Genomic DNA, 25,240 nt, shown 5'->3' on the forward strand with positions numbered 1-25,240 from the left:
CGTCTAGGCCGCGGGGCCGCGCGGCGGGTCCCGGGAGCGCGTGGGAGCGGGAGGCCGAGCTCCGCGACCGCAGGGCCCGCGCCTCCACCGAGCGTGGCGACTCGGGGCAACCCTGTCCCCGGCGCCCGCCCGTGAGGCCCGGGGGTGCGAGGCCCGCAGCGCGCAGGCGGGGGAGCGAGGCCAGGTGTTCGGGAAGAGCAGCGGGGGAGGTGAGGCCCACAGGTGAGCCGAGGGGAGCGGTTTACCTTCGCCTCCTTCATTCAGCCTGTGTCCCCCTCCCTGAAGGTCATCCCGTGGCTCGATGATCCCAGGGATCCCAGGGGGTGTCACACAGGGAGAAAGGAAGGTAACAGGATCACATTGGCACTTGAAAAAGGGACTCCTCTGTCCCTTCCTTATTGGTTCATTAGACAGGGTGCCAGGGACGGTGTGCCAGGCTGGGGTCCCCAGGTGCCCGCATACACCCCCCACCCCCGCCTGATGCAGCGTGGAAGGAAGCCACCCACCCGCCCACATGCTGAGCCAGAGAATCTTGGCCCTGAGATACACAGACACTCAAGGGATCTTTACCTCTGGGCCGAGCAAAGATTGTGCGGGAAGACTGGGCACAAACCAACTGTGGCACCATCCCTGTGCTCGCCCCTCAGGGGCTGGTCCAAGACCTGGGGAGCCTCAGAGAGGCCAGCGGGGGTGAGGCCTGGAAAGCAGTGAACTCCTGTCACATAGCCAGGCCCAGGAAGCAGGTGACCCTCAAAAAGTAGGATTTACATAATGGTGGCTCTGTTTTAAAAAATATATATATATATTATTTATTTATTTATTCGTGAGAGACACACAGAGAGAGGCAGAGGCAGAGGCAGAGAGAGAAGCAGGCTCCATGCAGGGAAACTGATGTGGGACTGGATCCCGCGACCGGGGGATCACGACCTGAGCTGAAGGCAGACGCTCAACCGCTGACCCATCCAGGCACCCCCAAAATGATGGCTCTTAATATTAATTTATTGATTAACAAATAACTGAATAACTAAATAACTAAATAGCTGAAGGCAGACGCTCAACCCCTGGCCCCAACTTTGGGTGGAAGTGTTTTGATTCCCACCTTTGACTTCTTTGGGAGCAGCCACCTCTGTGGGGCTTCGGGGACTCCCCACCCCTTATACACCACTTAGCATGAGCTCTTCTATGCTTTACACTGACCTTCGCAGGCAGCAGCTGGAGCCTGGTTGGTGTGGGCAGGTCAGCGGCCTTCTTGTTTAGCACCAGCAGCATGTTGATCCGTCACAGCCTTAAGGACTAAATATTATTATGTCCCCATTTTCTAGATGAGGAAATGGAAGCACAGAAGAGGCACCCCGCAGTCGCACAGGTGAGGCAGCACTGGCAGGAGTAGAAGGTTGGCTCCCCAGTCTCTGTTCTTAACCACATGCTACGCCGCCCCCCCTTTGTGCTGATCACACAAGGATGCCCAAAACTACTTTGGGGAGCATTTTACCTTACACCACCCTCTATCCCATTCACCACCTCCATTCAATGACCTCCCTGAAGGTCATTTTATGGCTACATAATCCCAATTAAATACTGACTCTGGAAGGGCCCCTCTGCCTTCTCCCCTGGAACCTCCTTCCCCATCTGCTCAGAGTCCCAGCGTTTGCCACAGTGTCTGTGTTTTCTGAGGATCCATGGGTGCAGAGTCCCCACTAGGACTAATGGGAGGCCCAGTCTCTGATCTGGGGCCAGATCTTGATTGAGGAGTCAAGAAAAACTCCAGTCTGTTCCTTTTTCTTGCTATCAGTGTGGTCAGCTAGGTTTTTGTGTGTGTGTGTGTGTGTTTTTTTTTTTTTAATTGTGTGAGTTGCCACACATTGGGAGTCATGAAAACAATTTAGTACATCTCAAACCGCATTTTATTTAAATCGAGTAAAATAAAATTTTACTTAAGTGAAATTGAACAAAGTAAAATTTAAATTAAATTGAATAAAATTGAAATATTGGGTGCGTTTCATGTACTATGGCTAAAAATTGTTTCAGGGATATTTGTTTTAGCTGCGTGCACCTGTGTGTGTGTGTGTGTGTGTGCACGTGCACTTGGCTGATATGAAATGTTTCTCACCATGAGTGCAGTCAGAAAGATTAAAGAGCCACATGTCTAAATGTTTCCCCTTTTGCTTTTCCAACACTTATTTGCAGCAGTTTTTCAACTGGAAAAGTAAAAGTGAGTTTCAATCAGCTGGTCTACACTTCCCGTGCAGGAGCAGAGGAGCCACACAGATGATGGCCCAGCTCACGCTCCCCTGACCTGCTTAACTCGAGCACTTAAACCCTGGGGCCTGTCAGTGAATTACATTGTTTGAATTAACACACCTTGTTGGAGGCCAAACTCAGCTATACTTTCCCAGTGGATATTTGTCATTCAAATCCTATTATAAAATACATATTTTAAAAACCCAGTTTAGGGCACCTGGGTGGCTCAGTGGTCGAGCATCTTCCTTTGGCTCAGGTCGTGATTCTGGGGTCCTGGGATTGAGTCCTGCATCGGGCTCCCCACAGGAGGCTTGCTTTTCCTTCTGCCTATGTCTCTGCCTCTCTCTGTGTCTCTCATGAATGAATAAATAAAATCCTTTTTTAATTAATTAATTAATTAATTTAAAAACCCAGTTTATGAATTTGCCATTTATTCTTCCCTGATCCTCTCCAGCCAGTCCTGGCATAGTTTACTGGGCTTCCTCCCCGTATCCCAGATACAAATGCACGGGGGTGTGGGTGGGAGAGTGGTGTGGGCACCACTCACCAGCCCGGAACCAGCAGGCCTGGTTTGGCTGCTCCCAGGGAGCCCCTCCCACCACGCCCACCTCCACTAGCAAGACCCCCAAGAGCATCCGAGACCCTGGGATCACAGGGATTCCCGGTGCTGAAGCCAGATAAACACTCACACACCTGTAACACATTCCTCTTTCCTCGACAAACCTGATACCACTGAGCCACCTTCTGGGCAGGGTGGATTGTATCTCTGTTTTTGTTTTTTTCAAGAAGCAGATCTTAAGAAGTCAGAGAGAGTGGAATACAAATTCAGACAGCCTGGACTCTCTCATCCCAGATCTTCTGCTTATGAAATAATGCCTTTGGGCAAATTGTTGAACCAGTTCAAGCTCCAGCAGCCTCATCTGTAACACGGAGGATGCCGATGACACCTGTGTGGGCAGGTGACTCTGAGGAGCCAATGAAGTGATACAGGTAAGGCATGTTAGCCCCATACTGAGCATACAGTAAGTGCTCACTCTGTATCACCTGCCACTGTCATGGTGGTTATGATTATTACAATGTATTATTTATCATTACAGCGCCCTGGGCAGCCCCAGAGTGGCCAGAGATCTGAGAGCCACACAGGCCCCTCCTGGTTAACCCCAGCGTCTATTTCTCCGACCCTCCGCTGCCCTCCCCACTATCAGGCCTCTGGCTTCCTGCAGGGCCCCTTGCCTGCCCCCTGTCTCACCTGGCCATGGCCACGACCTGCAGCTGCACTTCCTCCATTCCAAGGCTGGCTTTTTGAGGGATGCTGGGTCCTCAGTCCTCACCACAGACTGAACAAGACCCGGGTTCGAGGCCTCACTTTGCTGCTTCCCTTTAGGAGGCATAGCTGTTTGCTTGGAGTGAATGAGGATGGGCTGGGGGGAGGGTCATGCCAGTGAGGCAAGGCCCAGGGCTTGAGGTATGTGGCAGCGGATGGATGCTCACAGCAGGCCAGGGAAGGAACTGGGACTGGGGGTGGGGTGGGGGTGGAACTGGAGGCAGGCTCTCAACCCATGACCATCTCCTGTGGGGCTCAAGGGAGCCTGGAGGGGAAAAGGGACACACAGTGGGAGCAGGGCCGCAGATCAAGGGCACTGAGGTCAACACCCAGACACGTGAACCGGGCAGGACTTATTTTCATGAGAAAAGGTTGGATGCACACCCAGGTGATTGATGGGTTGCCATGTCTGGAATCCATACGGGGACAGTCTGTGAGCACTGTGCCAACAGATAGGCTGCAGTGGTCAACCTGGATTCCCTCTTGCCCCGGGAGGCTATGTAGGGAGGGGCTGTTGGCCACCTGGGGCTTCTTGGCTCTGCTGGAGGGAAGCCAGGGAGGCAGAGACATGGGAAGTGGGGTCTGGGGTTTTGAGGACATCCCCTGAGCCTCCTTTAACTCTTCCAGAACATGGGAAAGGAATGTCCCCAATAGGCAGGTTCCTGGTGTGTCATAAGATGAATATAAGAAGTAGTTGGGAGCAAGCTAAACTAATGTTCTTCTATTATCATTACTGTCGCTGGTGTAGGCGCACAATCTCCTCTCAAGCTAAGGACTTTACTAAAATTCATTTACAATGTAAAAATGATGCAACAAGTTGGGGGATCCACTCTCTGAAATCAGAGAGTGCGTCTGAGCAGGAATGGCCCTGAGGATCAGCCCAGTCTTGGTGACAATGAGTATCCCTGTGGGAGGTGAGGGAAGAGAGTTATCTTGGTTCAAAACTGGTGACGAAACAGGGCTTTGAATGTTTCTGAACTAGGTGCCTGCCCGCCTCAGTGCTGGGCGGATGTCCAGGCATGGTGCCACCATGATTGGGGGCCCCTGACCTGAGACATCCCTGCTCTGAGCCAATCCTGAGGGTGCCTGGGGAAGGCCTTTGGTCAATGTGGGCAGAGTACTAGCCTGGGGTTAAATGAGCCACAGCAGCCGCATCAGGCCAGCACTCCCTTTATATCTGAAGAGATTTGGGGGCTTTGCAGTTTTCACATCCACTCAAGCCTTTCATCCTCTCAACAAATCAGTCCAATTATTATCCCTTTTTTAACCGAATAGAAAAACAGGACTCAGAGTGATTTGCCTAAGGGCACACAGCAAGCTAATGGCCAAGTTGGGCCTAGAACTCAAATGCTGGGGTCCAGATCTGTCCAACCTCCCCATGCGTTTGGAGGTGCAGTGGCCCAGCACTGGGGCAGGAGCCAGGATCAGACCCAGGCTATGGCCCAGGAGCACAAGGCACCAGACAGAAACCGGGGGTTCTGAGCCTGAAGACACATGGACAATGTCTCAGGGGATGAAAACAATGTCCGGTCATAGCCTACAGGACATAAGTCCTTTCCTTTTTATAGATTTCTGTATTTTTTAAAAAGATTTAATTATTTATTCATGACAGACACAGAGAGAGGCAGAGACACAGGCAGAGGGAGAGCAGGCTCCCTGCGGGGAGCCTGATGCAGGACTTGATCCCTGAACCCCAGGATCACGCCCTGAGCCAAAGGCAGATGCTCAACTGCTGAGCCACCCAGACATCCCTAGTTTTCTGTATTGATCAGAATTTTTGCATAAACAAGTTTCACATTCATAATCAGAGAAAATAATCATTATTTTTCTGGGCATGGAGCAGGTGGAAATCTGTAGACAACCACATTAGGGGACTTTGCACAACGACAAATGCTCTCATGGGCGGGTCTCTGGTCTCATAATACCTGAGCCCCCCAGTGCTCTTTTTCCAATGATGGTTTCCTGAGTTCCATGCAGTTTTCTGGGCACAGTCCACTTTTTTTTTTTTTAACAAACACAGCCACCCTCCCCTGTCCTTCAAGGGTTTTCCAGCAACCCTCTGCACTCAGTTCCTTGGCAGACGATTAGGGGATCACATGGCTGAGTGAGTGGCATTTTCTGAATCATGGAATGGAAAGAAACACTACACACAAAAGCTGCACACAGGGCCTCTGTTTCGAGCCTGGATGACAACACAGCGTGGGAAGTGATTCATCCCAGCCCGCCTGGCATGTGTGCTGGCCAGTGGAGGGTGTGCAGCTCCGGGCTCATCTTCTGTGGTGACTAATGGGGTTTCTCACCCAGAGGGCAGCCCCAAGTGCCTCCCACACACACCAGGGCCCAGGCCACCAGAGGCTGCTCGAGAGATGTCTGGGGAGGTCACAGACAACAGGGCAGAGGTGAAAATGATGGAATATCCAGGATTGGGGAATAAGAGAAAGGAATTAGGCAGACAGATGTGGGGAGAATATGGTCAACCTCTCCTGAAAGCCAGGAAGCAGGCTCCAACTTTTTCAATCCACCTCCCAGAAGCACAGCCCAGGGCCCTGCAGGCACAGGAGACATGAGCTCACCAATGCCAGGGTGGGCTTCATAACTAATGAACATGCTTATGAAGACTTTACGGAGTCCAGGCATGGTCTAAGTCCTTGGCGTGTCCTATCCCACTTCATCCTCCCAACAGCCCTATGAGAACATCCGTGAACCCGTTTTGCAGATGAGGAAATTCTGCACAGAAACATGAAATGGCTTGCCCGAGGTCATGCACTCACTAAGGAGAATTCTCACCCCAGGCATCCTGTCCCTGTCCTGCATCTGTGTGCAGAGCTCCTCTTGTCGGCCAGATACTGCCCTTCACCTACATTGTCCAATTTAACCTGCACAACAATACAAAGAAGGTATTATTCCCATTTTTAAACATGGGAAAACTGAGGCTCGGAGAGGTGAAGTGTGTTGCCCAAAGTCACACAGCTGGTAAGTGGTGATGGGCTCACCCATGTCTGCCTCACTCCAAAGCCCTTGATGTGTTTCATGACATCCGTGTTCTCATCTTCTGGGACTGTGTCCCTCTTCTCTGAGTCTCCAGCATGCCCACCCGTGGTTTGTATAGGTTAAACCTTGACTCAAGAGTAGGATCCTCTTGGTTGTTTCACACAAGGGGCCTCCCTTGTTGGAGAGGGAGGAGAGAGGGGATGCCCCAGAGCTAAAGGGACAGTGTCCCCAGGGTGGGCTTGGAGGGTTTTGTGCAGGTGGGAAAGGATGAGGGAGGTGAAGCAGAGCTGCTGGCCACCAGGTCCAGTGGGTCTTTCCTGGCTCTGTATCAAAATCCCCTTTTAGAAAACATAAGTTAGCAGTGGTAGAGATTTGGGTGGAGGTTGGGGGTGACTCCAAGGAGCAGCTAGGGCTGAGAGGTGCTCATCACACCCACTGCTGTTCTTTGCCCTGTGGACAACCTCTCTTTGGGGTCAGCCAGGAACTAGCAGGTTCATATGGGACCTGAAACTCCGAGGCCACAAGCCAATATATAGCCAGTCCATTGCCTTTGTTGTTACTTATTGTTGATGTCTTTAAGCAAGGAGTGCATTCTCCGGTTTGCCTCAAGCCCCACTATCCCCTATTGTCTTATACCCGGGCACTCGCTTGGGCAAGTTACAGGGTTACTGCAGCTCCTGGTGACACTGGAGTTTGAGACCCTTAAGACAGAAAGTAATTTAGTGTCAACATTTCACCTGGGGTGGGGGGGAACCTTGTCCTTCCTTGACCAAAATGAGGACCCTGAGGCCCTGTAAAGTTATAGTCAGGCCCCCAGTGGGCAGCTGCTCCTGGAAGGGAGTCTGTTGTAGCTGGAGCAAAACCCAGAATTTATTATAGTCTCCCCTTCTTGGGGGCCTGGACTTTTCCCCGTTTTAGTTTACTATTGCTGCTGTACAAATTACGGCGTGGTGGCTTAAAACGATGCCAGTTTATTATCTTACAGTTCTGGAGGCCAGATCTCACCAGGCTAAACCAGTCTCACCAGGCTAAACTCAAGGTGTCTGCAGGACTGAGTCTGCAGGACACTCACATTGTCACTCCTACCTCGGCTTCTGTCACTTGTACCACTGTTGGACCCTCCTGCCTCTCTTGTACAAGGACCCTGTGATTACATCTAGGGCCCATGCAGAAAATCCAGAATAATCTCCCCACCTAAGGATCCTTCACTTAATCACGTCTGCAAAGTCTCTTTTGCCATACTCACTGATTCCAGGGATCAGGATGGGAACATCACTGTGGGGCCATTATTCTGTCCACCCCACCCCCCTAGTACAGGAGGGCTGGGAATCGTGTTCAGAGGGTGGCAAGAGCAGGGCTTTTGGAGGGTGGGCATTCTGAGCCCTCCCAGCCTGGATGGACTGCAATGTGGTCCCACCTGTCCTAATCCCAAGGTACAAGCACCCCACCCTGGTGGTCATCCGAGCACAGGCCTAGGCAGCACACTAATGAGCTTTGTACCCCATGGCCAATCTCTGTCCCTGCCTGTCTCCTCTGTTACCTGTTACCCTCAGCTGTACACCTCCCCAGCTCCTCCCAAAGGGGAGCACATCCTAAAAGTCCAGCCCCAGGATTACAGAGGTGAGTAAGGCAGGTGTCATCATCCTTCCCAACATAAAGATGGGGAAACTGAGGCTCAGAGCATCCAGCCCTGTCTTGGGCAGTTCTGGCAAGCACAGGAGGCACATGCAAAATGCCGCAAGAGGTTCAAGGAAAGACCACACAGAAGCACGGGCAGGTCAGAGGTCAGCGAGGGCTGCTGGGCACCCGGAGCCAGCAAAGCTGCCCTAGGCCTGATGGGACGAGCAAGGGGTTCAGTTTCCAGAATCTGGTGTGTGCTGTAGCTGTAGGGGCAGACAGCCCATGCGAAATGGGGGCCTTCGGGAGAGGAATCAGCCACTGCCACACCCCAGCCCAGCAAAGAGGGAGGCCGGGCTGTAGCCTCTAGGACCTCACTCTCCTCTCATCTAGCCAAGCCAGAGGAGGAGGGAGCCCACTGGTGCAGCTTTGAGCCGGCCTCCTGGGGCTCAGAGTGAGGCTGGAGGGATGGGGTGGTAAGCTGAAGCGATGATGGAGAACAGCTCACCATCCTCCTCAAGGTCACACAGCCAGCGTGGAGCTGGCTTTACGCTGGTCCTTACTCACCCAGAGGAAGAGATTTGGGCATAGAGAGAGACACCTGGGGATGGTTTGACCTTTGCCTTTCAACTCATTTCATGCTGCTGAGTCCTCACTCCCACCTCCCCACCAATGCCCACCCCACACCCACCCAAGAACACCACCTCTGGATTCAGGTTGCCCACCCAACCCCACTGATGGGGGTGAGCTCAGTTTATCCCAACTAGACTCCACTTCAGCCAGAACCAAGCATAGCTGTAAAGCTAACTCTGAAGTGAATAATTTATAAAAACCTACATCGCAGTGAACTGGCTTGAGATTACCACTTGCTTTGGGTCATCTCAGTCCCTGATGCCACTCACCGAACACCAAGCCCTGAGCTCTTTGTTTCACATGCTTGGGGGAAGAGTCGAGGCTGTCACATGGAAATACACATCTGCTGACACACCCACAGGCATAAGGACACGTTAATTCACATCCTTGGCTTTCCCAAGTGAGGGATGATTGGGCCTGGCTTCAAAGTGGCCAGAGGCCATTGGTGGAGAGGGAGGAGAACCTTCCTTCTCATGTGTTTCTTGTTCCCATTATTCTTCCCCACAAGCATGGAGGACTTCAGTAATACAAAGACATTCCCAAGGTGCCTGTGGGCAGGGCAGCCCTGGGAGTACGTGCAGCCTGGGACTCACTGTTCTCCTGACCCCTGGTTCTCTGTGATGTTCTCTGGGTGGACAAGCGAGAATGTAGGGCTGGGGTGGGGACGGGGGCAGACCTCACAAGGTCTGCATGTCCACAACTCCCCTCCTGGGACCTGCCAATCTGTTACTTCCCATTCCGTTACAGGTCACTCCAACTGCCATGAGGCACTCCCGATGTGCCACCTGCTTCCTTCCCCTCTCTCGGGAGGCATCCTTCACCCTGCCACTGACGTGAGCTTCTCCTGTGTCCGAAACTCCCCCTCTTCCGGACCTCCCACTCAGGTAGTGGTCCGGGACCCCACAGGCCACATCTTGCCCTGCTTCTACTGGTGGGGGAAGGCAGGGAGGTTAGTTTAGTTGGTTGAAGGGTGGAAGTGAAAATTGCTGTCGTGAGGCTGACTCTGAAGGCCCAGTGTTATGCCTGCTGTCCCCAAAGGCCCTAGAGCCCTCTCAGGGTGTCTAGGGACACTCACTTCATTTTTAACAAAACTCCTAAAAGCGGGGCACCTTCAGTGGTTGAGCATCTGCCTTTGGCTCAGGTCGTGATCCCAGGGTCCTGGGACCGAGTCCCGCATCAGGCTCCCCACAGGGAGCCTCTTATCCCTCTGCCTGTGTCTCTGCCTCTTTCATGAATAAATAAATAAAATCTTTAATAAAAAAAAAACTCCTAAGAGCCCAACTGTACCAAGAATGGTGGATGTGGCCGTGCTCTCCCAAACGTATCCCCGCCCACAACTGAGCTGGTGACTCTCCAGGTCCCGTAAAGCTCAGCTCAGAAGCATCAGTCCAGGAGCTGCTCCAAATGCCTGCTGTCCTCACAGGTTCTCAACCCCAGTCATCCTCCTGGAAGCTGCAATAACCCGGGGCAAGGGCTCCCCAGAAGGGCCACCTCCCCTCCCACACACATGGCTGGGAGCCCAGTGAACCAGAGGTAGAGAGTGGGCAGGATGCCGAGCTCCCTGCATGGGCCAGGCTCAGGTAGGGCAGGCACTGATTGTAAGGCTGGCGTGCAAAGCTCAGTCTCAGAATCCCCCTCCCCAGCTCAGCTCAGGAGCCTTCTTACCCTCACGCTTCCTTCTTCTTCGATGCAGGAAAGCCCTCATCCCCCTAGAAGCAGGCATCAGCCATTAGTCACTTGAGGCCACTCCTCAGCAGTCCTTGACTGGACCCAAGTCCTCCTCTGAGCTCTAGGCTCAGAGCTTCCTAAACAAGGTTTGACTGTGAACTCTGTTTAACCTGCTTCTGGAACAGGCTGGGTCAGGCCTCCACCCTTTCCTGTCTTGTGGCAAGCAAGGGGCACATCAGACCAGGGCTGTCCCTAAGCGTGAGAAGGCTGTGGTGTACCTTACGGAAGAGATACGTGTAGAAGACAAGCCGCATTGTCACACAGAGCAAGGTTCTAGGTCTGCCGGTAGCTTGTGTCTTCTGGGGCCCACTCCGTAGGCTGGGCCTGCTGCTCCTTCTGCCCCATCCCCGTCCCTGCTTCAGCTGGTCCTGGGCAGCAAGCGGGGGGCAGGGCAAACAAGAGTGTCTGAGGCGGGGGGTGTTCAGTGATGTGTCAGCTCTAGGTGGGAGGGGGGTGTCCCAACTCCCCTGAGATCCTGTTCTGGAGGTGAGAGCAGCACAAGGTTTGGCCTCGGCTTCAGCTCTAACACGGGCCCAGCTGTACAACCCCCTCTTGGAAATGTCCTCAGAGCTGCTGGAGGCCCTCAGGCCCATGCCCGTGACCTTAGAGGTTGTCCGTGACACAGTGGGCAGCAAGTGGAGGGAGGCTTGGGGCTCCAGAATGTCCCTTCCCTGGCCTGTCCTCACGGACCTCCTCTCTACTCCCCCTTCCCATCTCCATCCCCAGATGCCTGGGCTCCTTCCCTACTGGAAAGCCTAACCCTGGCTGTCACCCCACCTCACAAAAGACAGACCTCTCCCACTGCCTGCCCAGCACACCTGAGACCTTGCTGGAGGACCCCCCCCCCATCCACTGCATTTCAGGGCCCCAGGCCCCGTGTGGAGCCTGGCTGGGGTGTGAGTGGGGGTCTGTGGTGAGGGCTGGGTCAGTGCCCTGCGATGCCACCATTTTCCCTAACTAGGCGGGATGGGCCTCTGTGACCTAGGCTGAGGACCAACCTACCGAACATGATTTCTGCAGGGAAACCAAATTCTGAATCCTGAGCCAGCAGCTTGCAGAGACGTGGAAGTCCAGGATCTGTGGTGCTTTGGGTATGAGGGGAGGGCAGCGTCGTAGCGCAGATCCCACGGGGGCTGCTCGGCTGGCTTCGAGGCCCTCTGTGGACACAGCCCAGGCTGTTCTCCCAACCCTCCGGAGCACCCCCTCACCTGCTGTCCTCTGCACCTTCTAGCACCCCCTTCCCACTTCCCCTGCCAGTTGCCTTCAGACGCAGCACTTCGCTGGGCAAATGGAGCTATAAAGACAGCGGATCCTCACTATTCATGGATTCCCTCTGCAGATTTACCTGCTCGCTAAAACTCGTCACCCCCCAAATCAATCCTCGGGGCTCTTTTGTGGTCATGCGTGGCCAACACGCAGAGTGGCGAAAATCTGAGTTGCCCTTCTGGACACTCCCAGCCGAGGGCACGAGATGACGCGCCCAGGCTGGGAATAAGGGTCCTTTTCACAGTCTCAGCAGGGACGTGGTTTTCTGTTTGGGTTTTTTCTATTTTTGTGATTCCGTTGGTGATTACACCAGGGCGGTGCTGCAGGGCTGTGTGGTGCTGCCAAGCACAAGACGGCTGTGGTAGGCGCTGCGGAGAAAAGGGGGAGTGTTCGGCAGCTTCGGGCAGGCACGAATTACAGGGCCTTGGGCTGTGGGTGCAGCATTAAGGAATCGCAATACGTGTGACAGAGTCTCTCAACCAAAACGCACATAAAACAAGGTTATTGATTGAAAAGTTCGTGTCCAGAGGCTGCAGGAACCCAACGCTGTGTATCCCCAGGGGCAAAGGTTCAGAAGGTGCTCACTCACTATGAAGAGACTATATGGGACGCCCGGGGGGCTCAGCAGTTTAGTGCCCGCCTTCGGCCCAGGCCGTGATCCTGGAGACCCAGGATCGAGTCCCACGTTGGGCTCCTGCAGGGAGCCTGCTTCTCCCTCTATGTCTCTCTCTCTCTCTCTCTCTCTGTGTGTGTGTGTGTCTCATGAATAAATAAATAAAATTTAAAAAAAAAGAAGAAGAGACGCAGGGTCTGGGTGGGAGCCACTGTTGCGACGCCTCGAGGCACCGTGTGAAACCTGCTGGGTTTGGACAGTCAGGGTGGCCATCTCAAAACAACCTTCCATCCAACTGGGAGGCGATGCATGCGTAGCACCATGTGGGGAGCAGAACATAGGACTGACCAGGTGTTAGGGCTCTGAAGACTCTGTGACCTCAGGTAAGTCATGTGATACTCAGGGACTCGGTTTCCCCACCCATAACACGAAGATAATAGAACTGACACCTGGCTGGATTTGCTCTGAGGGTCAGATGTGTCTTGTGAGCTCGGATACCAGGACTCCACTGGTGTCTTTTGAGAAAGAATTCATCCCAAGGGAAAAGGCAGATGGTCTTGGCCAAGACTAGCACATTCCCAGGGAGGAAAAGGAGGAAGGACAACTTGGAAAACCAGTCGGTGTCGGCCACTCACGTTGGCTTCTAGCCTGGCCCTAAGGACTTGCACCTGAGGGGACTACCATGAAGGCTGCTTGCCTAAGAACCTTGGTGAGACCCAGGGACCCCAAAGCCACCAGCATTGGAACTGACATATGGCCCTGGGCAGAGGCAGAGTGTCTCCCCTCAAGGAAGGGTGCCATGTACCATGGCCACCTGGCTCACCCTGTAGGAGCTGGTACCCACATGGGCAGTATCCCACCCACCCCATCCTTCTCCCACAACCGCTTGATGCAGCACCTTCTGAGGGAGCTGAGGGAGGCACAAAAGCCCAAGAAAGACTGTTAACTCCTGTTCACATGACCTTTTTCTTAATAATTTTTTTTAGATTTTATGTATTTATTCATGATAGACAGAGAGAGAGAGAAAGGCAGAGACACAGGCAGAGGGAGAAGCAGGCTCCATGCCAGGAGCCCGACATGGGACTCGATCCCAGGTCTCCAGGATTACGCCCCGGGCCAAAGGCAGACACCAAACCGCTGAGCCACCCAGGGATCCCCTCATGTGACCTTTCTATTTTCCCTCCAGATTTGCACAGCTAGGGAGACGGGGGTCCCAGATGCTTGACAATCAGCTGGGCTGGTAGCTATGAAAGATTTTGAAGAGGTGCCAAAAGAGCCAGACAACGCAAGGGCTTTTTATATCGGTCCTTTCAGAAACATCCCCTGGCAGGGTGGCGGCCCTCATGAGCCGGAGCTGCGTGGGTCCTTCGGGTGCATCTCTGCAGTGAGGCCAGGCCTGGTGGAGGACGTGTGCCCGGAATGTCCCTCCTCTCCCAGAAGCCCGATACCCAGGCCAGCCGGTGTTTACCCACACCACCTGCCTGCTCTTTCTGTCAACAGGGGTATATTTTTCACAGTGGTTTTTTTTTTGCTGCTTTGGGTTGAGAAACTGTATCTCCCCAGTCACCTCCATCAATGGGAGCTGCTCCCGGGACGGTGCTGCTACGTGGCAGGTCCTCGGTGTCTAAATGCTGGGTTCCTCTTCCTTCCTTCCCCTTCCCCTTAGATTCCACCTCCTGGGCTTTTCTGGTGGCAAGTCAAGTTACTGCAGGAAGAGCTTTTATTGGCAAGAAAGACACGAATGGGAAACAGAAACTCTTGACGAGCTGAGGCAGCAGCCTCTGTCCCTCCCGGAAAGGCCCCAGAATCAGTCTGTCCTCCGTCTCCCAGCTCTGCCCAGCTTCCCTCTACCCCTGCTCGGAGTCCTGCTGGCATTGGCCACCTAGCTCAAGAACTCCCCCCTCAGTGCCCTCAGCTAGCTCAGCTTCTATGATCCGTTGGAACTTTCCAACACGGGAACCGAATAGTCCACCTCTTCAGGGCACGGTTGCTGGCTGGCCAACCCCGTGGGGCTGCTGCAGGGGCGGGTGACCGCGTGCCTCAGCTCTACGGCAGATCTTCTGGAGCCCTCTGCTCTGGCCTGGGCTTGAGACACGACCACATCACACTCACAGAGGGACATCCAGAACAACCACCCCTTCCCCAAACTTCACAGGACACTGGGAGCCATAGAGAAGCCTGCGGCCTGGTCTCCTGGGAGTGCTCTGTGGACAGGACAGGCCAGGGGTGGGCGTGGGGGGGGAGGAAGGTGCAGTGCAGCAAAGAGACAGGGGAGGGGTAAGGTGTGCCAGAGACACCTGGACCTGAGACGGCACTTTTCCCCTTTTTCCTCACTGTCCCCTCTCCCGGAGATGCAGAGGCCTGCACTGGGGCTGAGAACAGACTCTGACCTCTCTCGGGACAACGTGGCCCTTCTTTCTCAGGGGATGTCAGTGACTAATCACCTGCAGGGTTTTGCTCTTCTTCCGAGTCCACTCTGGCACGAAAGGCTCCCAGAGGCCAGAAGATGGTTTGGGCCCCCGACACTGATGTCAGAGAATGCTACAAATGTGTCACACAGGTGGCATGGAAGCACCACCCTGCCCCTGCCCCCCCCCCCCCCCCGGGCGAGGCAATAACAAGAAGCATTTGGAATTTTGAAAACTTAGAAACAGGGGCGCACCCAGGCCTCAAAGGTGGGGGCACGTGCCTGCAGGTGTTGACATCTCTGGGGTGGGTGAGGGGGTGACAAAGCTTCCCAGGTGTTAGAGTGGGAGGTAAGGAGGGGGCGGCAGGTGTCCCCTCCAGCTTTCCAGCGCCCTCTAGCGCCTCCTACTGGCACCCACCAACAGGCAGCAGCTGGCAAAACCACAAGTGGCTTGAAGCCGCACAGAACGGAGGTGAGAAGAAAGATGGGCACACCGGTGAGCTGGAGCTGGGGTCAGCTCCCATGCACCTGTGTGTGTGTGTGTGTGTGTGCACGCACACGCAGACCATAAGCTCCCTCCCTGCCAACAGACTGTGAGTCCTGCCCCGTGGGTGTCAGAGCTGTCAGCAAACCTCAAGGCTCTGGCTGCCGGGGACTTCTCTGTTCTGAACTGCCAGCCCCTGGGCCCCATACCCTCTCGCCCCAAACAGGCCCTGCGTGGAGATCTGTCCAAAGGAAGCTCCAAACCCTTCATCTCTGGAGGGATCCAGCAGAGAAATGTTATAATGCCTGCCCCACTGTCCTGCACGAGGATCCCAGGAGCTCAGAGAAAAGTACCCTCTGGGCTACCTTGCTCAGCACCTAGTAAACACAGAGGAAATCCTTCACCGATGGAAGGTACAAGCTAAAAATGCAGCATCACCTCCTTAGATCTTCGCAGCCCGCTCTAATTAGGGCCCCCTGCCACCCTGCTGTTCTCCATCACCGTGCGTTGTCATTCTCATCAGAGCACGTGTCATGAAGCGCAGTTCTATTTTTCATTATCGTGTGTTTATTGCCTGCCTCCTCTAGACAGCAGACTCGCAAGGGCAGGGCCATGCGGCTTCCTTCACCACCACAGGCCTGGGACCTCGCCCAGTGCCTGGCACACAGTAGGTCTCAATAAGCGTAGGTGAAATGCATCACCTCAAAAGTATAAAATGGTTCCAGATGGCGTGCCTGCGTGGCTCAGTCGGTTAAGCATCTGATTTTGGCTTGGGTCATGATCTCATGGTCATGAGATCGAGTCCCACCTCGGGCTCCACAGTCAGCCTGGGATCTGCTTAGGATTCTCTCTCCCTCTGCCATTCTCCCTACCATTTGCATGCTCTCGCTCTCTCTCTCTTTAAAAAAAAATGGTTCTAGATGAGTTGTGGTAAACCAGTGGGTGAATTGGCGATGAATTGGCAATATTTGTGACAAAACTCTCCGAGAAGAATGCTGTAGAAGGCAATCACCCTCCGTTGAAAGGATGGCAGGCAGGAGGATTGCTGGGCCTTCCGTGTGGTTTCTGTTGTGCCTCTGCTCTGCTGTACACCCAAGAGGATTAGGGCCTCACCCTCCCTCATCAGGACTTCGCCTCCGGAACCCCAGATGGCCTCATTGAATGCTGGAGCTGGAGGGACTCCATGGATTCGAGGATAGCTCCACATCATGATCACCTGGGGAACATCTAAAAACACGACTCTGTGGATCCTGCCACCAGTTCCTGACTCTTTCAGGCCCGTAATTCAGTGTAGCAAGGTGGGTCTCCAGAAGCGTGAGCCTGAGCCCTGACTGCCGGGCACTGTGTGCTTGGGAAGGTTACTTACCCTCTCTGTGCCTCGATTTCTTCACTTATAAAATGGGAACGATGACCCCAACCTCAGAGGTTTGCTGTGAGGATCAATGTGACATACCTAAGGCTCCTGTTGCAATGGCTGACCCGGTAAATACTGAATAAGAGCAGCTCTTCCTGTGCTTATCGTCTCACGGCGAGGTAGCGGGGTAGCGGCTGATGTGGGGTGAGCCTCCAGGCCTCCCGACCCGGACCCGGGGTGCTTTGCAACACGTCACTCCGGTGCGCACACGGCATTCCCCCTGAGGCCAGACTCGGCGGGAAGGACAGACGGCCCGGTCCTGGGCCCTTTCATCGAGCCCCGTGGAGGGGAGCCTCGCACCTGAGACCAAGAGCGGCCGAGCCCCGCGGCCAGAGGGCTGGAGGGCTCTGCCCCGGGGCCTTGAGAAGCCCTCTGGCTGCTCCCCTTAGCCTGTCGCTGTGGAAATATTGGGAACCCAAAATAGAAGTTCTTGAGGAGAGCTTAATCCTCTGGGCTTTAGGGAAACAGCTGCTGGGGAGCGCTGCGAATCACCCACCAGGAGGCACTGTCGCCCCGTGCAAGTGGCCACGGGCGGGCCAGAAGTTTCCATGAAAATCCCAGCATCCCTCAGCAACCTCCTGCTCCAGCTTTTTTTTTTTTTTTTTTAAGATTTTATTTATTTATTCATGAGAGACACAGATAGAGAAAGAAAGAGACAGAGAGAGGCAGAGACACAGGCAGAGGGAGAAGCAGGCTCCGTGCAGGGAGCCCGACGTGGGACTCGATCCCCGGTCTCCAGGATCAGGCCCTGGGCTGAAGGCGGCGCTAAACCGCTGGGCCACCCGGACTGCCCCCCACCACCCCCCACCACCCCCGTCCCAGCTTTGTCACACTCGGGACCCTGTGGCTAGGGTCCCCGCAGATCACCAGCTCCTGGGGTAGGGAAACCGCTTTGCCGCTCAAGCCACTGTTCTCCTCCTCGGAGACCCTTGAGAGCCCGGCCAGTCCTCCCATTTATCTTCCTGGCTTCTTCCCTGACCCCAGCCCCAAGACCACACACAGTGGGCACGAAGTACACCTACGGCGGCCGGGTGAACGGCTGTGTGAGATCTGGGGACAGTCACACACTGTGGAAAGGAGACTGCCCGAGCTTCACGGGGCCGGGAGCCAGTCTGAGGGTTCCTGCTGACAGCTAAGGGGAAGGTCGTGGCTAAATGGGAAGAGGGGCCGAGAGGGCTCAGGCAGGCGGGAAAGGGACAGATGTCTTTCTGGGACCCAGCTAGTGAGAGCCTCCCAATGCTGACGGCAAACCCTTAGGTCAGGGCGTAGGGCAGGAGCCCCAGGAATACGGGGCTCGAGCCCAAGCGGCCCCCAGCCATGGCTCGGCTCCCTCTGCGTGGGTGCTGCTGCCCGCGTGGCTTGTTCGCCTCTCCTGCTTTCCGGGGTGCTCGCGGCTGCCACTGTCAGGCTATGAGCTCCTCCTGGATCACCCAGCCTCCCTCTGGGGTGATGCCATGGGGCTCAGCATCCTGATCCTGTTACCACACATCCTTGGCCCAAAGGAGTCTCTTTCGAGAGAACCTCAAGGATTTCCGAGTCTCTGCCACCAGGCCAGCCCGCCGCCTCCCACTTCCACCTGCCCTGGGCCGGGCCTCGCCTCGCGGACTCGATGTTCAGGTGGAACGAGTCGGAGTGGGAGGAACCCAGGATGGAAGGAAGACTGGTGCTGGGGTCCCAGCTCCAGGCCCCGGCTGCTATCAGAGGGCTGGTTTCTCTGGCCCATGCGTGCTCCTCCCGAGACCCGGTTTGTCACACGTAGAACGTTAACACCTCCTTCCAGAAGGTCAAATGAAGTAGCAAGTGAGCGGTGCTAGCTCGGGGCTCGTGCCTACTAGCTCACGACGTGCCACATCTGCTACGTCACCAACAGAGCAGGGGACGCTAGCAAGGGGCCTGCAGCCGGTGAGTGGGCAGAGGAGGCAGGAGGCAGTGGCAGCGGGAGGGGCGGGTAGACGCGTGGGCTTGCCCGAGTCGAGGTGACCACAGCTGGCAGGACACCGCAAAGTCAATGTCCCAGGAGGAGGGGGAATGAGAGGGCGGCCAAAGGCTGGCTCAGTCACCCGCAGGGAAGACACAGCTGCAGCATGATGGCCAGGCCGGCCCCCATACCCCCTGCCCAGGGCCACGGCCACCAACCACCCTGGAAACCTTGGGCTCCCCGTCCAGACACCTCAGCACCCCAGCGGCTCACTCCGGGTCCTGCCTTCCCCCTTTTCCTCTCAGAGCTGGGATCCCCCCTCAGGGGGGCCTCCCCTAGAGCCCAGCCTCCTGCAGACTGCAGCTCACGCTGGCCTCACCCTTTGGCAGTGCTTTTCTGTTGCCTTCCCTGGCACCCTCGGCAGCTCCTGCCCCACGCCCCCCCCGACTCCCACACCCCAGGTGCCTCCAGAACCTCAGTCCGTGGAGCCTGTACTCATCCTAGAGGGGAGCTAGGTGGTGACAAGAGCAAAGCTCAGGCAGGGCTGGGGCGGAGCAGCGGGGAGGGCTGCCAAGACCCAAGCTGTGGGCCCAGCTGGAGGGTTGGGGGAGGACCCGGGACCCGGGGGCCGAAGGCTTGGGCAGAGACCCAGACACTCCAGGTGAGGCCGGGGACAAGCTTGGCACCATGGACACACCTGGTAGGAGCCTCGTGGTGGGAGCCTCATCTGGACAGGGCAGGGCGGCCAGCGGAGGACCTCACTGACCCCACAGGGAGGGGACAGAGGCAACAACACGGGGAATGACAGTGATGCATGGTAGGGCAGATGGGCAGCTCCTGCAACTCATTTTTTCCCTTTGGGCCTCGGAGCAGGTGGTCCCCAGGAAGCCGAGAGAGGAGGAGAGGCCGCTCAGATGGCCCCCTGCCCGGCCCAGTCCGGAGAGCTACCAGTCGGAGTGGGCTCCCCCCCCCCACCCCCGCCAGCCTCAAGGCTCTCCAAGGCTGTCCGTGCTGGTTACCATCTGCTGTGGTGGTTGCCAGGGGAACCACTTACTATTTTTGTTCATTGCCCACATGAGGAGGCTTTGGAAAGGCTCAGGCATGGTTGGTCCAGGAGTGATCCTGGAGGTGATGCCCAGCGGGCTCTACTGGGGACCTTGGTGAGGGGTGGGAAGTTGTTGTGGTACCCCAGGATGGGGCCCAGAATGCAGACCTGTGTCCCCGAGTGGCGAAGGAGGGGGGCCGCCAAGGAGAGGGGTACCCCACCTGTGGGAGAACGGACCCATTCTCTCATTCACTCATCAAGCACAGGAGCTGCTGGGCATTCATTGTGCCAGGTGGTGAAGGGACGGACACACAGTAACACACAGTTCTGGGGCAGCAGGACCAGTGCTGCCAGGGGTGCGGGCTGCCATCTTGGCAGGGAGGGGTCGGGGAAGGCTTCCTTGATGAGGTGATACCTAAGCCAAGATAAGGTTTTGTAGGGGATGCGGGCAAGAGGAAAGTCATGGGGTAGGCAGTTAGTTGGAAGAGCATTCGAGGCAGAAGGAACAGCATGTGCAAGGGCCCAGGGGACATTGTAAGTACAGCATCTTCTGGAACTGAAGTCACCTGACTTCTAGAATGCGAGGTATGGCCCAACCCCGGGGAAGTGAATGGCAAGCAGGCACCCAGACCATCAGCTGAGGTAGGAGGTGGTGCACCACAGTGGGTACACCCCAGTACACCTGATACTAGGCCTCTGGCAGGGAGACTGCAGTCCAGGCATTGCTCCTGGGGGAGGTGGGCAGGTTTCCCCACTGCCCTTGGGACTCTGGGAGAATCTCCAGGCCATCTGAGAAACCAAAGAGCCTGACGTGTGGGAGGGAGATGCCATAAGGGGAGCTGGGTTACTGCTCAAAGTTCTGGGCTGAGCAGCAAGTGTCCGGGGAGGGGAAGCGAGCATGCTGAAACCGGTCACCCTGACTTCTTCCACCCAGCCTGCTCCCAAGACCCTGGACGCATAACTGAAGATTTCTTCTGCTGTTGGTCTATGAAACCTGCTGGGAAGTCCAAGAAGCGTTGAGTCCTGAGGTGGCGGTGGAATGGAATGGAAGGGGAAGAAACCGAGAAAATGGGCACCCACCGGGTATTACAGTCTGCTCGGCCCATTACAGCACGACACATGCAGTGCTAGCACCAGTCTTGTGAAATGGGAATTTGGGCTTTCATTTTAAACATTAGGAAACTGAGGTTCTGAAAAGCTAAATAACTTGTCCGGGATTATGGAGACAGTAAGCATTGGTACCGAGACTCATACCCACGTCAGTCTGACCCTAAAACCTGTCCCTCTCCGCAAGAGAAATGCAATGTACTGCCCACCTGCTATGTGTCAGGCATCAAGCTAAACACTGGAAACCTGGAAAGATGCAGGTTCTTCTGTAAGAATCTAATGAGATCATGTGCAAGGGACCTGTAGTAGATTGTATTTCCCCAAATCGGCCTGGTGTCCCTTGACCTGGGCGGGACTTTGTGGCTGCCATGGTGAGTGGGAAGTGACACTGCCTGACGCTAGAGGTGGGGTCATAAAAGGAGGCACAAGCCCAGCCACCCAGCCATGAGGAGTCACGCGTGGAGAGGAGTGAGTGGAACTCCCTGCCAATAACCGGCTCCACCTGCTGGACACGTGAGTGAGCCAGCCTTCATCATTCCAGCAGAGGCCCCAGCAGCAGGGTGGACAAGCATTCCCACCCACTGGGACCTCCCAGAGTCACTGACCCACAGAATCTCAGAGCACCAGGAACAGCCGTTTCATAACAGTAAGTCCCGGGGGTAATCACTTATACAGCTATAGTCACGGGAATGAGACTTTGTAAACTGTACAGCGCTTACACGTGGAAGATGTTACTGGTAAACCTGAGTTTGGCGTAAGGCGATCGTGTTGGTGTCTGAGGAAGTAAGCTTGTGTCTTGCCCTGGGTTCTACCCCCACTGGGTAGGGGCTTGTATGCAGGGACACACATGTGGGACATGATCCATGGGCTCCGGCTCAGGACACTGGGGAGAATGACACGGGGAAGGAAGCTCAGCCAGTTCAAGGGAGGGTTACTGAGCTGATTACCACTGTGTGCAGGAGGTGCTTCCTCGGGAGCCTGCAGAATGAGCCTGGGGTGTGGCAGTGGTCTGCGGACTCCAGCCCCTCTTGGCCGAGGGTTGTTCCTGGGGGATGTTCGCTGCTCCTTGCCCTTGCCGGTTGGAATGCCCTAGGGTGGCTCAGAGGGCTCGCTTGGCACAGGAGCCCAGGGAAGAAAATGCTGAACTTGGCGCTGAGAGATTACACCACGTGGGCCGGGCTGACAGGCAGCGAATTAGAGCACAAAAGGTGAGTGGCATGTCCATGGTATTAAATAAGTCTGGAGGCGGCGCTTACGTGTGATGTCCTGGGTGGATGCCTCGGCCCAGCCAACTTCCCCACAGCCCGGGAGGCAGCCTGCCTGGCCTCTTTGGAAAAGCCTGTGCGGTTGCAGGCCTGCTTAAAGCAAGCCTTTGTGCCCTCAAAGCAGAGACCTTTCAGAGCTGGGCCCTGTAGGTGGTCTCTAGAAATTACAGGGATCCTTGGGGGAGGCCCGGGGTCTGGGCACTCACTGCCTGGTGGAGACTGGGCTCCAGGTATGGATTTCCAGCTTTAGGCCCTTGTAGAAGCAACCGCAAGAACCGACAGTCCCCCCAGCAGGCCATGCTCTTTGGAGACAGGGGCTCTGAGAAGTAGCCTTTTGAAGGCAGCCAATGCAGAGGGTGAGGTTGCTTATTCAGACCCTTAGCTTTTCTCCTAGAAGCTAATGATGTGGTGAGGAGCACCCCCACCCACAGGAGCAGATGCATAAAGGACTGAGGGCTGAGTCTGGAGGCCGTCCTGTCCAACCAAGGGTGAGGCTGGACCGTGGGCCAGATGCCCTCTGCATGACCTTGCCTCCAGGAGCTGGGTTGCTGGTGAGCTCCAGCGCTCACCCCTCTGGAACATTCAATACTTGGCGGTCTTATTTTCCAAATGGAGAACAGGGCTCTGTTTCCTGCCTTTAAGCCGCTTCTTCCCTGTTATGCAAGGGAGCTGGCTTGTGCCAGCAGCTTGGGAGGAAGATCCTGCAGCTGCAGACCCTGGAGCACAGAGAGGGAGGGAACTGGGCAACACTCCGGGGTGCAGGGAAACATGACGCAGGAACTGCTCCCTTTCCCCTGAGAGAGGCTGTGGATGGGCTGCACCTGTGGAAGGAACTTAGATTTAGGAGAGGAATTAACCAATTATGTCAGCATCAACAACACACCGATGTGGGGACTGGCGGGGAGGGGCACCTACCTTAGACCAGGCCGGAGCTGCCCCTCTGAGAGGTTGAACTTGAACTTGTATGGGGACTGGTTAAGAACCCACCCCCTTCCCACTCTCCAATGCCTCTCCTTCAGCCCTCTCTTCTCCTGGGTAAAGGCGCAGAGCTCCTTCCTCCCTTCTTCATCCCAAGCTGGCACTAAGCCTCCCCATTATGTCTGCAGCCCCTCCGCTGGGAGGCCTGGCTTCAGCAGGTGCTATGGCTTGGTCCCCTGGGGTTTGCTCCACACTGAGTTTCCTGGGAGGCAGGGCTTTCGTGCAGAAGAAGGTGAGCCACTGTCAGTGAGGGTCTGTGCTGGGCCCCAAGGTCCTCCTGTTTGGGGGGTGGCAGGCTTGTAAGCAGGCAGTTAGAGCCAAGCAGGTGAGTGAGAAGCTATGGAGGACCCCAGAGGATTTGTGTCCAGAGTCTTGTAAGGATATAATACTTGAAAGCAAAGAAAAGATGATAGGTAAATGCGGGAGTTGGGGTCGGTGGGCCATCTGCCTTTGGGTCCTGTGCACATCCCATGATGCCAGTCCCCAGGCAGGCCCGTTCTCCTTCCCTGAGATGCACACATCCTATGTGGAGCCCCTTCCAGCCACCCAGGTTTCTGGGAGCTCTATCCTGGAATCTCTAAGTGAGGGGCATTCTGCTTCAGAGAAGCCCCTTGCTGGGGTGTAGGGCAGTGAACTGGGCATAAATGCCCCAGGAGTGGGGAGCCTGAGGCCCTGAGGGAAAACTGCTTTGCTGGGAGGGGGCAGGAGCAGAGAAAGAGGGGAGTGGGGGAAACAGTGGTCCTGGAAGTTCCCACCCTGCAGACCAGGCTCTAAGGAATGGAATCCTACCCCTCTCACTGCCTGATGATGGGGGGAGTGCGTGGCACATATGGAAAAGAAGTCCTCTCTCAGGTGTTTCCAAGGACTCGTAACCATTTGTCTTCATTCACGCGTCATTTGTTTTCAGGCCACATGTCCCAGTACAGACCGCCTTGGCCACGTGAAGGACTTTCTGAATTCCAGGCCAAAGGATCCCATCTGCTAAGTTCCAGGCCCCTTACTCTTGGGCGGGTGGCTACCAAGCTCCCAGCTTCTGAGCGGGACCCAGGAATTCACCAGGAGAATCTCTAGTCTGGACGCACAAAAGAGTAAGGCATAGGCCAAACCTGGTTCTCAGAAAGGCTCTGGCTGGGTTCTCCTTGAGGTGAGGGGGAAGGCGGAAGGCGGAAGGTAGTGTTTCTCAAAGTCTATCTGAGCCCATCCATATGGACTCCTGGAGTGGGCAGGGGGAGGGCAGTCATTAAAAATGCAATTCCCAGGCCATGTTCTAGAAATATGGAATCAAGAGCCCTGAGGGTGGGACCCAGAATCAGCATTTTGAATAGTCACCTTAGGAGATTCTTCAGCTTAATGTAAAAATTCTCTCTTGGGAGTGGTTGCTATTTATTTTATGTCAAAGAAATTCATCTCTACTATAAAATTCCCAGGATGAGTTTAACATAGGCTTTCTCAAGCTCAGCACATTTGACATGCTGGGCCAGATCATTGTTTGTCTGGGGAGGGAGGGCTATCCTGTGCCCTGAGTTTAACGTCTCTGGACACTAGAGGGAAAAAAATCCCCCCTCAAAAGGGATGAAATCCTTAGGAGGCGGAGGTCTGACCCTAGTCCTGTGTGTGGTACGTGCATTCCCACACTCAGGACGACCTCCAGGCCAGACTCTGGCCACACGGCCTGCGGCCTCCTCACTGCTCCAGCTGCAGATGGGCTGAAGCCAATCCACATGGTCATGCTCTCCTGGAGGTGGCATAAAGCCAGACCCTTTAACACCCCCCTTACTGTTCCCTACCACATCTGCGCATCCTCCCCATTTCTGCCAGCTTGGGGACGGTCCCTCACAGGCGGGGGGCAGGCAAGGCAGGACGGAGATGGGGTGGCCCAAGCACAAGACTGCCCCTCCCCACGGAGCAGATAAGGCCTCAAGGAGAGGGCGTGCTCTCTTGTGAAAATGAGACTCCTGGGTTGCTCAGCGGTTTAGCACCGCCTTCAGCCCAGGGTGTGAATTTGGAGACCTGGGATAGAGTCCCACATCGGGCTCCCTGCATGGAGCCTGCTTCTCTGTCTCTCTTTCCCTCTCTCTCTCTCTCTCTCCCTACCTCTCTGTGTCTCTCATGAACAAATAAATAAAATCTTTAAAGAAAACAAAATGCACAGTGTATTTTTGCACTCACTCTAAAGTAAACCTGGTCACGGTAAATTTGGCAAGTACAG

The 25,240-nt window shown here is 55.3% G+C and overlaps 1 long non-coding RNA gene across 3 annotated transcripts; it reads left to right on the forward strand.

The window, feature by feature from the left end:
- LOC112921768 (uncharacterized) lies at nucleotides 1-25,176 on the forward strand. Of its 3 annotated transcripts, none has more exons than XR_011996385.1 (5): nucleotides 1-222; nucleotides 1,323-1,366; nucleotides 3,031-3,231; nucleotides 20,616-21,996; nucleotides 23,939-25,176. It is a non-coding gene; the product is annotated as an uncharacterized lncRNA (long non-coding RNA). The 3 variants fall into 3 exon arrangements; XR_003235308.2 differs by having other exon boundaries at nucleotides 20,616-21,434; nucleotides 21,748-25,176; XR_003235306.2 differs by having other exon boundaries at nucleotides 20,616-25,176.
- Nucleotides 25,177-25,240: the final 64 nt, after the last annotated feature.

This window comes from Vulpes vulpes, chromosome 13 (genome assembly GCF_048418805.1).
Source record: "Vulpes vulpes isolate BD-2025 chromosome 13, VulVul3, whole genome shotgun sequence".
NCBI lineage: Eukaryota > Metazoa > Chordata > Mammalia > Carnivora > Canidae > Vulpes > Vulpes vulpes.